The following is an 8,980-nucleotide window of genomic DNA, read 5'->3' as shown; positions in this document are numbered from 1 at the left end:
AGGGCCAAGACTAGGAACTCAGCCTAAATAAAACTCCTTTTCTGCTTTTTCCTAACCCATCTTTTTCCTGAGGCATTAAACCCAGACCAGTTTAGTGCTACCTGAATTGGAGATGGAGTGGAGACAAAAAAGAACTTATTGTCAGAGAATTACTGTGAGGGTGTGTGTAGTAGGAAAATGAAATCCCTTGTGCATAGGAGAAAATACTTCCCTGAATTGGATAGAGATACACACATACAACATTCAAACATGGAGATGACATGAAGGGTTGTCACGAGCGTATGTTCGCGATATAGTCTTTCCTATAAGTCAGCCAGGCAACTGCTTGGCTAGCTGCCTACTGAGCAACCAGACACCAAAGAATAGACAAGAATCATACAAGGTAACTATGCTGTTCCTCAGTTTGTATTGAATGCGAGTTCACTCAAAGTAGAACATCAATATACGTTAATATCCTGCTCACACTCTAACAGTCTAAGAGAAATATAATAGACACACAGCAATCAAAGGGGAATAATGAACCTGAGTCCCAGAGTCTCAGTCTGCAGGTCCAGGAGACAACGCAGTGGGCAGGGGAGTCATCAGCGTCTTGCAAGGGAGGATCTCTGGAGCCAGGTGGACAGCAGGGTGGACACAGTCCTCAGTCCAGCAGGGCAGAGCCTCTGGCATCCGATGCCAAGGGAGATCAGTGTGGCGTGGAGCAGCACTACGTGTACAGATATCCTAGGTGTGCCTCCTTGCCAGATGTTCCAGCACCACTTAGCTAGTTTCCCTCTTGAACCAAAGTGTCATAGCTGTCTGGCAGCCATCTTGGTTGACAGGAGTGACTCCATTTTGCTTTGTACACTTTATGCTATCTTGACCAGACCAATGTCATTTTACTGGTCATGCTCTCCACAAGTGAGGTATAAGAAAATCCTGGGATGTGCCCATGAGTGCCACCCAGAAAATGCCCCTTGATCACCTGGCTCTGGAGGCCAGGAGTGCTTGTGTTCTTGGATCCCATGGGACTATACCAACTGGGGAAATAGTTCTTGGCTGTCCACCACCACTAAGGCACAGAGCAGATAGCAGACTGAAACACACCCCCAGTTTTTTTGCAAAAGAGGCCCATTTGCTTGTCCTGGACCTTTGACCTCAGGGGTAGGCCTACTTCTCTTTAAATCCTTTCCTCATCTCCCTTTTCAGAGATGATCTGTATCTGTTTTATACCTCCTTAATATGTTATTTCTCCCTTTAGTAGTAAGATTCATATCCATATGTTTTTAACTATTTTTTTATGTCCTTGATCACCTCCTTTTCAACTGTAGACTCCTTAAAGTGGGGCATATTCTGCATTTGCCTTTCTGTCCTTTGCAGCACCTCACATTTAATATGAATCGATAGCTTTCTGTTGACTTGAACTGTTGGATGCTTGTTAGAGTGTACCAGACAGCTTCTTCTATGATACAGAAATGCTGATTTTCTTGGAGGAGAAGGCAATATAAATGGAACATTTATTGTGGTGATAATGTTCTAAATATTTTTAATGTGTTAAGGCTATTATTAAAGGTGCTAGAAAATAAAATTGGCATAGTTATTCTGTATGAGAATAATCTCTGAACAAACCTAATCTTAAATATTAAAGTTTATATTAAGGTTAAAAATATATTGTTTTTAAAGAGCTACATGCATTTTGAAGCATCTTTTTATTTCACTTAGAGTCAAGTGATTTTCCTTTCAAATAAGCAATGGTTTTCCCCTGCTCTCCCCACACCTCAGATTCAGGTCAGTTATTTTCACTTTATAGTGACTTTTAAGCGCTGTAGCCAAAGACACCAATTTTAAAAGCTCTATGAGAAATGGAAATTTAAATATCTATTACACTTGTCTTTCTTTAAAGAAGTTTAAATTTCTGAATGAGCAAGATTTACTTTTGTAGGTAGAGGTCATGCTTCTTCACGATCTTCAGTGTTCTCTCTAACAACCACAAGAGAAGAAGCCGGATATCTGTTTAGCTTTTGCTCATTCACAAATTCAGTGTCACCATAGATACTCAGCTGCTCAGTGGGAACATACTGCTCCATGGCTGTCGCAACAGTTGCACAACAAATCCAGAGCAATACCATTGCCAAGAGACAAGATTGTGCTTAAAACCCATCCAGAGTCAAGAGAGAGGCATCTTACAAAGCCGTCACTTTCTACAATGTCAAGATAGTTCCTGTGTGCTTGTGAACTTCTCGTTGGTAATTCTGCAGACACTTTGCTTAGCAATGATATTTTTCAAATTTGTAGGCTCCTTCTCCAACTGTGGTGCATACTGGATTTCTGGCTTAGACTGGAGTATAACAATTTTCCCATCATCAGCCTTTAGATTAAAAAGTCCATGAAGAGGTTATGAAGCTCTGTGCAGACAGAGTCCATGATGTCACTCCGGAATGACTTGACCGGACTTAGAGGGAAGAGTAGATGCATTTGGACATAAGGGACATAAGCTGTTCTTGTCTCAATTCAGTCAATGGCAGCTGGTCCTGTCAACCAAGATGGCAAGCATATTGCTCATCACATTGGGAATATGCCTGTAGACATGCAGATTCACATTCCAATTTGGTCTAGTTTAAATCAACTCTATCATCCAGAAACTGACAAATTGAAAACAGCCTGCAACCTCTCTGACATGCTGCAACTCCCCCTCCTCAGGGTAGGTGTTCAAGGGCTAGGTCACTGACAGGCCTGGTGGCAAGACACCTTATCACCCACAACAGAATAGAACACTTCAGCTGAAGAGGTTCCCAAACCTCCAGCCAGTGTCATGGTCAGCAGCAGCAGCAGCAATGGGAACCCCAGTTGGGGTCTGACCCTGAGGCTCCCCTTTCCACACTGCCATTTTGTTTCTCTTTGTCTCAGCAGCTCAGTTTGTTGTTTAAATGAGTAATCAGTTTTAAAGAAGACTCTGCAAAAATTCAAAATTAAATTCCTTTCATATCAGCAGATCTTTAGCATACATTAAGTATGGAATTAAATTTGGAAAAGATTGTATAATGCCTAGCCATAGTAATAGCTTTAAAATTGCACTTTCCAAGGAAAATTGTCCTTTCCAAGGAAAATTGCACTCTGAGCCTGGCATTACACTGGAACTAAAAATGCACAATGAAAAAAATGAACTCATAAAGTTTTATGGTTTGTATTAGCATTTTCATCTCTCATATTCCCCAGAGAAAAGCAGCTTTTAAGGTGGTCTCCGTCTCTTTTCTTATGCAAGGGCAATCAGTAATTAACAAAGCTATTTGAATTTCAATTCTGATTCATTCTAAATGGGTGACACCCAAATTCATCAAACACTGAATCATAATCAATTAACATCAGGTGATTTTCAGCATTTTGAATATTAGACCAAATAAAAAGGTATGTATAAAACAGGGTGAGAGAAATGGCATTTTAAAACAACTATAAAACTGTCTGTTTTGATTTATTCATGTTAAAATGACTTTTTCCCTGAAGATTTTCAAAGAAAAATATTGATATACAAGGGTATGGAAATGACTTGAGATAACATACATTCTTAACCATCAATTTTTCTAGAGTAAAGTTGTTTTTCTTCTCAAAGATAATTGAAGCTTTCAGTTTCCATAAGATGATGACAGGCACATAAAATCTGACCCCTCTTACACAACTCTCAAAACACTGAATGGATCAACATAGAAAGCAAATAAAGTCAGCATAACCCTTATGCCTACCACACAACTAGAGAAAAAAAGATAAGAAATATGAACAATAAAATGGCAATGAATACACATCTATCAACAATTGAATCTAAAAAACAAAGTAAAAAAAGCATGCAGAACTGAAAAAATCTCATAGATACAGATTAACATCCTGAGGGTTTCCAGATGGGAGGAGGGTTGGGGGGGGATGGGTGAAAAAGGTAAAAGGATTAAAAAGTGCAAATTGGATCTTGCCCAGTGGCTCAGTTGGTTGTGTAGGAGGGTGCAGCCAAAGGGTCCCCAAAAGAAGGATTTGGAATGGGGTCCAGAACTCAAGGTGTCCAGGTGATTTTAAGATGTCCTCACTCCCACCCCCCAGGTGTGGGTTGGGGGAAGGGACAAATGGAGCAGGGCCATTGAGAGCTGTTTCACATAGCAACAGCCTTGAAGCTTCCCTCTGGCGTGGTCACTTAACATATCTATAACCTTTAACTGGTTGCATAGATATGCTAAATAGCTGTGACCAGCTCTGAGCCAGGGGAATGGAAGTAACTTCCCCACCAAGGTGTAACTGGGAGGCAGGTCCCCTGAGTTACAGGGCCTGCGTGGGAGCTCAGAGAAGATTGGCTCCATGACATGGGGCCACACCTGCCCAGACTCATGATGGCAGCCCAGTAAAGCTGGAAGGATATGAATTCTGGCATGTGAGGCCGAGTGTGGGAGGAGTCGGAAATGGGGCTGCAGAGGAAGATTGGCGCAGGGATTTAAACTCAGGCGCGGCAGCCATTGGAGAGAACCATGCAGCTGTGGCAGTGCAGGGAGGACCGCAGCCTCTGAGGAGAGAACCATGCAGCTTTAGCAGAGTGGGGACTCCAGCAGCCGTGCAGACACCATACGAGATGCAGCTGTCTGCGGCTCCTCTACCGCCTGACTCCGAGCCCCAGCTGGCTCTGCAGCCCCGGCCCCCAGAAGGGGCCACCAGTAAGTTACTCGGGAGCACCAGATCACTGCCCAGCCGCCGCAGGCACTGCCAGGCCTCTGCACGCTGGCCCAGCGCTCTCACTCCTCAGGCTCAGCCAACCTTGCAGCCACCTGCTCTGGCCAGGACACAATGAGCTCCGTGCTAGCCCTCTCGGTGTTGCTGCTGCTGCTGCTGCCGCCGCCGTCGTTACTCTCCCAGAAAGGGGGATCACCCCGAGGCTTTAGCTGGAGATCCTGGCAACACAACCATTGGTGCTGGGAACTAAGGAAGGCCTGCCAGCTGAGCACAAATTACTAGGAAAAAACAAGAGCTGCCTAAGCCACAGACTTCTATTTCTTCTCCTGAGATACAGTACCCCAGACTGTAGGCAAAGGGGGGAAGGAAGGACTGTGTGAGTTTATGGGTATTTCAAGGGACTTTGGGATTTAACAAAGACATTAAGTCATTACTTTTAGTCTGTATAACTTGAATAAATAACTCTTTTCTTTTTTACCAATCTCTAGCATAAAGAGCTATAATTCTCTGGCTTAGGGAAAGGTGAACCTAGTACAGGGGGACCCCAGGAGAAATGAGGATTAATTCAGTAGCATTGTGGGACCCTCTTCCATGGTGGCCAATTGGGGAGGATCATGGGAAACCACAAGATTACTTGTATATACTCAGTAAAAGCCCACTAAAACTAGCCAGAAAGGATCCTCCCTATAAGAATAGAATCCCTCTAGCCCATGAGGTCAATCTCTGCTTGGAGTTGGCCTGCTCCCATGTTCTCTTCTATGAACTCTGGGTGTTCAGTTCAATTCTTTGTCCCGATCACCAAGAACCTGGTTACCTGTGCCCACCTGTGACAGTTGGAGCATCATTTCATACTCCAAAAAGGTTGCAGGTTTGATTCCTGGTCAAGGCATGTACGGGAGGCAACTGATCAATGCTTCTCTCTCTTTTCTCTCTCTTACTCTCACCTCTCCCTTCCCCTCTTCCTCTCTCCTTTTTTTTCTCTCTAAAACTAATAAACATATCCTCAGGAGAGGCTTAAAATGAAGTACAAATTGGGTCATTACAAGAATAGTCATAGAAAATATAGTCAATAATATTCTAGTAACTACGTATGGTGTCAGATGAGTGTGAGATTTATCAGAATGATTGCTTAGTAAGTTATGTAATGTCTAATCACTGGGTGTACACCTAAAGTAACATAATGATATATGTCAACTGCAATTAAAAAATAAAATGACTTAAAAATGAAAACAAGTCTTATACAAATTAAGCAATTACCACTTTTCTAATTCTACATCTTGAAATAATGCCCTTAAGTTCCTTCCAGTTTCCTGCGACAGTTCACATGAGCATTCTCCTTTTCCATGGGTGCAATTAAATAAAAAGGTCTACAACAGCAATTCGCAACCTTTTTCATCTCATGGTACACATAAAGTAGTTACTAAAATTCTGAAGCACACCAAAAATATTTTTTTTGCCAATCTGGTTAAAAAACAGGTATGATTTTGAATTATTCACACTGGATGACTATTGTTGTGTTGGCTGTTGTCATTTTTTATTTGACAATCTAAGGGAAAAGAAGTCAGTGCCCCTGACTAAATAGGTACTGCATGTTTGAAAATTTCTTTAGCACATTTTGAAAATCACTGATCTAGACCAATTGCTTTGGTGAAAGCTACTTTTGTGTCTGGGTTCCAACCCCCTCCCCTAACCATTACCAAAGTGGTGCTGCCCTGACCTGCAGTTGAAAAGCATTCCCTGTGCTGAAGAACCTCACAAACTGGCCCCTGAAGTAAGCTGAAGGAAGCTAAAATCACCTTTGGCAGGCAGAGAATGAAGGGCAAGTTTGGAAAGTAACCATTGTGACACTTACTGTTAGTGAAAGGAGAATATGAGGTGTTCCCCGCCCCCACTCATGGAATAGATGCAGGTCATGTGGGACAAGAAACCGAACTGAAGGCATTTTAAGTCATGGAAAGGGGACCAACTGTGAGGGTAAGGGCACTCCAGCAAAGACAGTCTGCATCAAGCAGACCTTTGTCCACCAAGGGCAATAGACAGGCATCATCCAGGCTAAGGGAGGGCCCAGCAGAAAGCCGAAAGAGTCCTGGGAGACTCAGAAGGTCAGGTTAAACTTAAGCCAGCCTCCAAGATCCCAATGTCAGTTTCTGACAGAAAGCCACCAGACAAGAACTTTCCTGAACTGGGTTTCCTCCTTCATTTTCATTCTAGAAAGCTGGGGATCAAGGGGAAGGGAAGGAGTGAAGAGCCTGCCATCTCCTCCTGCCTCATGAAGGCGTTCATGTCTACAGCCTATAACTGATTTCAACTAGCAGAGTGTATGTGTGCTGTTTGTGGGTTATGTATGTTGACTATAGGTCTTATTTTTGACTTGATTGAAGTGTTGGCTGATACATTGAACTACACCATTTTAAATAAAAAATGGGGACTGCCAGAGGCAGAGGACTTAAAATCGCCAGAGGACTTTTTATTACCCTTGAGTGAGTGGTTGGACTATGATGTGCTACGGGGCCAGCTCTGGTCTCACGCATCATCTCACGGAAGGGAAAGTTTATCCCCACCAAATATATTTTAAGAAACAATGGAAGACCAATAGTGCTTCTCAAGAGTTTCACTTGCTCAGTGTATCAATTTTCAAATATTAATTTAATGTAATAAATGTAGTTTGCTGAAAACAAATCAATAATGCTGAAGTTAGTAACAAAAACTCTATCCTGTTTGGCCATGTCTAGATTCAATCTGTATTTGTATTTTAACTTTATGATACCAATACAGAAGATGCTTGCTTGTTCACAAATGTAGACTATGTTAAATTGTCTTTACAAACTTCAAGTCTTTATTGGCGAGTTCAAAATAATCTCACTGCAGATGTATTGCCCAGCCAGCCTTCACTCCTCAAAAACGCCAATTTTAATTCACTGTCTCTTAATAATTACATAAATGCACTTAGTTTATTTTAAATTAGCTTTGTTGTATAATTAAAATCTGTATTAAATTGTAATCCAATTGTGACTGAAATCACAATGAGGATACTTGTTCATTGTTCATTTACTACCTTACTTGCTGTGAATTATAAGCTCCTCAGTACATCGGCTCCTAGAATGAACATGGTGGAGACTCCTATGGTGTAAGCTGTTCGGAATGGGGCATAGTTCTGACAGTCCCAACCTTGTGCTGACTTAGTTCTCCCTACACTCACCTCTGATTTTACTATGACAAGTCTTTGTTTTTATAACAAACCTTAAAATCCTTTGGACTTCTCTTAAATGAAAAACAAACCACTAGTGTAATTAGGGGCACAAAAACCTTAGCAGGGTGTTCAGTTATAGTCATCCAAAAGATGCATAATGTGAGATACATGTGTGTATGTGTCTGTGTACACACACACACACACACACACACACACGATTAGCCTATGGCCCCTACATCTCCATTTTGGAAACCACTCCTTATCAGGAAGACATTGTGTATTAGGAAGAAAATACTATAATCTAGAAGCTGTTCTAACAAAACACCTAACCTCTCTACCTCGTTTTTCTACCTATACAATGGGTAAAATTATATACCTCTTATGTTACCAAGATGAGATTATCAAGAAGAGAGATGCCTGAGAAGGAAATGATGTAAAAATTCAAAGAAATACTTTGTGAATTTTAATATATTAATGCAAGCTATATTAACTGATGCTTGAGATTTTTGTCAAGAATCAGATTCTGGTTTTCTTTCATGTTCTATCACATGAAGTAAAACTCTTATTCAACTTGATTTAAAAACGGAGTCATTGGAAGAGAAGAAAAATTTTACCTGGTTTATCACCTTGTTTCAAAGACATCTTGAATAAGCAGCAAATGTAACTTATTCATGGAGATACTTTATTAGTCCACTAAAATTTCCACTGAGAAGCAGTATTTATTTCCTTTCACTGTTTAAAATTTGCTTAGGTGCTTCAGCTCCAATTGGAAATTTAAGAAAATTACCTCTGTGTAGGATGTATTTTTCTTCATTTAAATCAAAATGCTTCAAGTCTAGTTTAATGCTATGTAAGGGTAAAGAGATGGTCTTTGTAGTTGCTTCAAGTCCTATAATTCTATTGGATCACAATTGTCCAGAAAATCACTTTACGTCTTATTAGTCTTATAATATTAGGTCAATTCCAGTCTTTTGAGTTGTGAAGGATAAAGGTTTTGTACATTATCTTGTCCTGTCTACAGTAAGTCTTATAAAAATTCACTTCAAAGCTTCCAAAAGGGAATTATGAAATTCATTCTAAGACAAAGAAAAAAATTATCCTATCTACTTT

General features: G+C 41.0%; 1 pseudogene; it reads right to left on the bottom strand.

The window, feature by feature from the left end:
- Positions 1-1,871: 1,871 nt before the first annotated feature.
- LOC114512955 lies at positions 1,872-2,725 on the bottom strand (annotated as a pseudogene).
- Between the last annotated feature and the right edge of the window lie 6,255 nt (positions 2,726-8,980).

The sequence above is a fragment of the Phyllostomus discolor genome, chromosome 2 (genome assembly GCF_004126475.2).
Source record: "Phyllostomus discolor isolate MPI-MPIP mPhyDis1 chromosome 2, mPhyDis1.pri.v3, whole genome shotgun sequence".
Taxonomy (NCBI): domain Eukaryota; kingdom Metazoa; phylum Chordata; class Mammalia; order Chiroptera; family Phyllostomidae; genus Phyllostomus; species Phyllostomus discolor.
The sequence above is the reverse complement of the archived record's forward strand: the minus strand, read 5'-3'. Positions and strand labels throughout refer to the sequence as shown.